We start from the raw sequence: 6,000 nt of genomic DNA on the forward strand, positions 1-6,000 counted from the left end.
GGTTATGTAGGGGACAGAGCAACCCTAAGTGTTTATGCCCCTAACAATTGAACTTCAAACACATGAAGTACAGTAGCCTGGTAGAACTGAAGAGAGCAGAGGAAGATTGGGATTACAGAGGTTTCAACACTCCTTTCTCAACGTCCCAGGGCAGAAGTGGACACAATCCTAAGGACAGAGGGGAAGTGAGCAGCACGACCACCCAGCGTGGCCTGGTTGATGTCCTGCTGGGGGTACACACCTTTCGGAGTATGCACAGAGCATTTGCCAAAATGACCTGTGCTCTGGGCCGTGAGACACAACTCAATGCATTTACAAGGATTGAAACCATACGAACGGTTTCTTTAGACAACAGTGGGATTCAATTAGATCCTGAGAACAGAAAAATATTTGTAAGCTCCCTCAAATATTTAGAAACTGGGCAACACATTTCTAACTAATCTATGGGGTTGCTGGGAGAACTGGACAGCAAAGTGCAGAGGAATGACATTAGACCACCTTCTTACACCATACACAAAAATAAACTCAAAATGGATGAAAGACCTAAACCTAAGACAGGAAACCATCAAAACCTTAGAGGAGAAAGCAGACAACAACCTCTTTGACCTCAGCCACAGCAATTTCTTACTCAACAGATCTCCAAAGGCAAGGGAAACCAAAGCAAAAATGAACAATTGACCTCATCAACATAAAAACCTTCTGCACAGAGAAGGAAACAACCAGCAAAACTAAAAGGCAACCGATGGAATAGGAGAAGATATTTGCAAATGACATATCGGATAAAGGGCTAGTATCCAAAATCTATAAAGAACTTACCAAACTCAACACCCAAAAAACAAATAATCCAGTGAGGAAATGGGCTGAAGACACGAATAGACACTTTTCCAAAGAAGACATCCGGATGGCCAACAGACACATGAAAAGATGCTCAATGTCACTCATCATCAGGGAAATAAATAATCAAAGCCACACTGAGATACCACCTCACACCAATCAAAGTGGCTAAAATGGACAAATCAGGAAACAACAGATGCTGGCGAGGATGTGGAGAAGCAGAAACCCTCTTGCCCTGCTGATGGGAAGGCAAACTGGTGCAACTGCTCTGGGAAACAGAGTGGAGCTTTCTCAAAAAATTAAAAATAGAACTATCCTATGACCCAGCAATAACACTGCTAGGAATCTACCCGAGGGATACAGGAGTGCTGATGCCTAGGGACACATGTACCCCAATGTTTATAACAACACTTTCAACAATAGCCAAATACGGAAAGAGCCTAAGTGTCCATCAACTGATGAATGGATAAAGAAGATGTGGTTTATACATACAATGGAATACTACTTGGCCATGAGAAAGAATGAAATCCTGCCAGCAGCAACATGGATGGAACTGGAGGGTATTATGCTAAGTGAAATAAGTTAGTCAGAGAAGGACAGATATCATAGGTTTTCACTGATATGTGGAACTTGAGAAACTTAACAGAAGACCATGGGGGAAGGGGAAGGGGAAGGGGAAAAAATAGATACGAACAGAGAAGGAGGAGGCAAACCACAAGAGACTATTAAATATAGAGAACAAACTAAGGGTGGATGGGGGGGGGGTGGGTGGGGGAGAAGGGAAAATGGGTGATGGGCATTGAGGAGGGCACTTGGGATGACCACTGGGTGTTGTATGTAAGCCAATTTGACAATAAATTATGTTCATTAAATAAATAAATAAATAAATAACCTGTGGGTCGAAGGAGAAATTTGAAAGGAAATTAGAAAAATTTCCAGTCCAACAAAAGTGAAAACACAATACAGCAAAGTCAGGTGCAGCTACAGCAGCTTCGGAAAGGAAGTGTCAGCACCAGTGCTCACATTAGAAAACCAGAAAGGTCCCAACAGGACGACCTCCACCCCACCTTCAGAAACCAGAATGAGAAGAGAAAAGCAAAGCCCACGGAAGCAAAATAAAGGGAATAACAACAGTAAGAGCCCACACGCACAAATCGATGACACAGAGAAAGAAAGACTATGGGGAAGATCAAGCAAACCAAAAGCTGATTCTTTGAGAATATCACTACAATTTTTAAACCTCTGGCCAGACTGATCAAAAAGAAAGAGATGAGGCCAAGCACAGAGCAGGAATGAGAAAGGGGGCATCGTGACAAGTCATAACCGCATTATGCCAATACATCTTACAACTTAGGTGACGTGGAACAGCCCCCTCACAGGCACAAGCCAGCAGTGCTCACTCAAGAGGAAAGACATAACTTATTATCCCTCTATCTTTTGAAGAAATGGGATTTGTAGTTTAAAAGCTCCCTCCCCCCACAAAACTCCAGTGAATTCTACAAAGCATTTAAAGGAAGAATAATACTGATTCTCCACAACCATTTCTGGAAAATCAGGACCCACTGATTAGGAGGCCACCATGGCCCTGATAACCAAACCTGACACAGACATTATAAGAAAAAAAACTATAGACCAGCATCTCTCACAGACTTAGCTGTAAAAGTTATGAACAAAAGTATGGCAAATGAATCCAATAATAGAGAAAAGGAAATACAAAATGACAAAGCACAATGCTGGTTTAACATCTGAATATCGATGAGTGTGATTCACGATATCCACAAGACGACCATCTGCATAGATTTGGGAAAAACATTTGACAAAATCTAACATCCATTTCTGATTAAACAAACCAACCTCTCAACAAACTAGGAATAGGAGGGAACTGCCCTAGCCTGATAAAGGCATCCACGGAAATCCTACAGCTAATATATTCAGTTTGGAAAGACTGAACTCTATCCTCCAACAGCAGGAGCAGAGTGGGGGCCTCTGATGGTTCTTATTCAGCTGCGTACTGGAAGCCCATCCGTGAAATGAGGCAAGACAAAGAGATAAAAAACACAAAGATTTGAAGGGAAATAAAACTGCCCCTATTTTTCAGATGACAGGCCTGTTCAACATAGAAAATTTTAGGGACCCAGTTTTTCAAGATGGCGGAGCAGCATAGACGTTTTCAGCTTGTCTGGTCCCTGAAACACAGCTAGATCAGCACCAAACCATTTTGCACACTTAGGAAATTGATCTGAGGATTAACACAACACTCCGCATAACTTGAGCCACAGAACTCAGCAGGGACACGGCGCAGAGAAGTGAACTGGGGGAGAGAGAAGCCCTGGAGGGTAGGGAGCTGTATTTGTGGAGAGAGGACAGAAAAATGGGGGAAAGTACAGGAAAAGCACTCCCCCCAAAAGTAGCTGGAGAGAAAGAGAAAGAGTGGAAACACCCACAAGTGACTGAAGAAGAAAAGGAGAAAGGAGAGGGTTTTAATACTGTTAAACTCCATAAACAGGGGAGAGCAGAGTCAGAAATTCCACAGCTCAATACCTGAGGGTGCTCTGGTGGGAAGGCCGAATCCCCAGGAGCAGGCAGCGAGGTCCTTGAGGTCCTCGGGGTCCTTGGGCCACATGGGGAGAAGAGGTTCCCCTGCTTGGAGGGCATTTGGTAGAGGCCATACAGCCTCCCCACAGGCAAGGGTCCCAGTGGACTCGGAGAACAGCCACCTTTGCTGGTACTGGCACAAAGACGCCAGGGTGCAGTGAAACCTGGTGCCTGCCACGTGTTGTGGTTACCGTCACCTCTGAACCTCTGCACAAATGTTCTCTGGGGCAAGCTGGCACCCGGCCTTTGCTCAATGAGAGGGTTGGACCAGGTCCAAGCCGCAGGGTTCTCAGAAGTGAGGGATTGGGAAACACAGCCCCATCTGAGATAAAATTCAGGAGGGAGGTGCCACCTCCCAGCCTCCCAGGCTGATGTGGACAGAATAAAAGTGAGGAGTAGACGGAAGCCAAAGACAAAAGAGGGGTGCTTGATTGAGGGTCAGTGAGAGCACAGAGTTACTGTGCCAGAGACTAGGAAGCTGGGTGAAGCCATTTCCACCTCTCCAGCCCATGCACATATGCATGCACAACTTGATCCACCCCAGTAAGCTAAGCAGTGCCACCTAGTGGAGAACGGGGAGCCATTACACCAAGTCCCACCCAAATGCGACCTCCAAGCACATGCCCTAGAGGACCAGAACGAGTCTCTCCACCTGCTTAGTGTATGGACTATAGAGTGCTTCATGGTTTCAGTTCTAGGGGAAACTGGATACAACATCATTTGGGGTTCATTCTGTTTGCTGGTTCATCTATCTGTTTTTGTTTGTTTTTTGTTTCTGTCTTTGTTTAAATTGGTTTTTTTCTTTGTCTTTTCTTTTTCTTGGATATAGAAAGAGAGAAATCATTTTTTGTTTTCTTTAATTTTTTTAAAATTCTTTTTACTGTTTTTAATTTTTTTGTAAATTTTTATTCTATTTCACTTTCTTCATTTCATTTTATTCTATTTTATTATATACTTTTTAAATTTTAAATGTTTTCTTACATTTTTCTTTCTTTTTGTTCTTTTCTTTTTCTTTACTTTTTTCTCTATTCTAACAAGCTTCTTTCAACAACCAGACCAAAACACACCTAGGATCTAGCTTCCTTTATTTGACTTTTTGTGTTGTTTTTAATTTTTTTATTTTAATTTTTTATTTTATTACTTCTTTTTCTTCTGCCAAAATGACAAAATGACGGAATTCACCCCAAAAGAAAGAACAAGAAGAAATGACAGCCAGGGGCTTAATCAACACAGATATAAGCAAGATGTCTGGACTAGAATTTAGAAATATGATAATAAGAATACTAGCTGAGGTTGAAACAGGCACAGAATCCCTTTCTGTGGAGATAAGAGGAATAAAATCTAGTCAGGAAGAAACTAAAAATGCTATAACTGAGATGCAATCTTGAATGGATGCCACAGTGGCAAGTATGGATGAAGCAGAACAGCAAATCTGCAATATAGAAGACAAAATTATGGAGAATAATGAAGCAGAAAAAAAAGAGGAAAACTAAGGCAAAAGAGCACAATAAAAGAATTAGAGAACTCAGTGACTCATTAAAAAGGAATAACATCCAGGGGCACCTGGGTGGCTCAGTAGGTTAAACTTCCAACTTCGACTCAGGTCATGATCTCCTGGTTCATGAGTTCAAACCCCATGTCTGGCTCTGTGCTGTGTCTCACTCTCTCTCTGCTCCTCTCCCCCATCTCTCAAAAATAAATAAACGTTAAAAATAAAATAAAAAAGATTCTGTCTCTTTCTCCTTCTGCCATCTCCTAGCTTATGTGCTTGTTCTCTTTCTCTCTCTCTCTCTCTCTCTCTCTCTCTCTCTCTCTCTTAAAAAAAAGGAATAACATACAAATCATAGGAGTCACAGAAGATGAAGAGAGAGAAAAAGGGGCAGAAGGTTTATGTGAGCAAATTATAGCAGAAAACTTTCCTAATCTGGGGAAAGACACAGACATCAAAATCCAAAAAGCACAGAGAACTCCTATTAGATTCAACAAAAACTGACAATCCTAAAAGCACATCATAGTCAAAGTCACAAAATACATACACAAGGAAAGAATTATGAAAGCAGCAAGGGGAAAAAAAGTCCTTAACCTATAATGGAAGGCAGGTCAGGTTTGCAGCAGACCTATCCACAGAAACTTGGCAGGCCAGAAAGGAGTGGCAGGTACATTCAACGTGTTGAATTGGAAAAATATACGGCCAAGAATTCTTTGTCCACAAAGGGCTCTCATTCAAAATAGGAGAGAGAAAGTGTTTCCCAGACAAACAAAAACTAAAGGAAATCTAAACCAGTCCTGCAAGAAATTTTAAGGGGAATTTGATGAGTGGAGAAAAGACAAAACAAAACAAAAAAGACTGAAATCAATAAAGACTAGAAAGGACCAGAGAACATCTCCAGAAACTCCAACTCTACAGGCAATACAATGACACTAAATTCATATCTCTCAGTAATCACTCTAAATGTCAATGGACTAAGTGCTCCAATCAAAAGACATAGGGTATCAGAATGGATAAGAAATCAAGACCCATCTATAAGCTGCTTACAAGAGACACATTTTATTTATTATTATTATTATTTT

Source organism: Felis catus, chromosome F2, assembly GCF_018350175.1.
Source record: "Felis catus isolate Fca126 chromosome F2, F.catus_Fca126_mat1.0, whole genome shotgun sequence".
NCBI classification, from domain to species: domain Eukaryota; kingdom Metazoa; phylum Chordata; class Mammalia; order Carnivora; family Felidae; genus Felis; species Felis catus.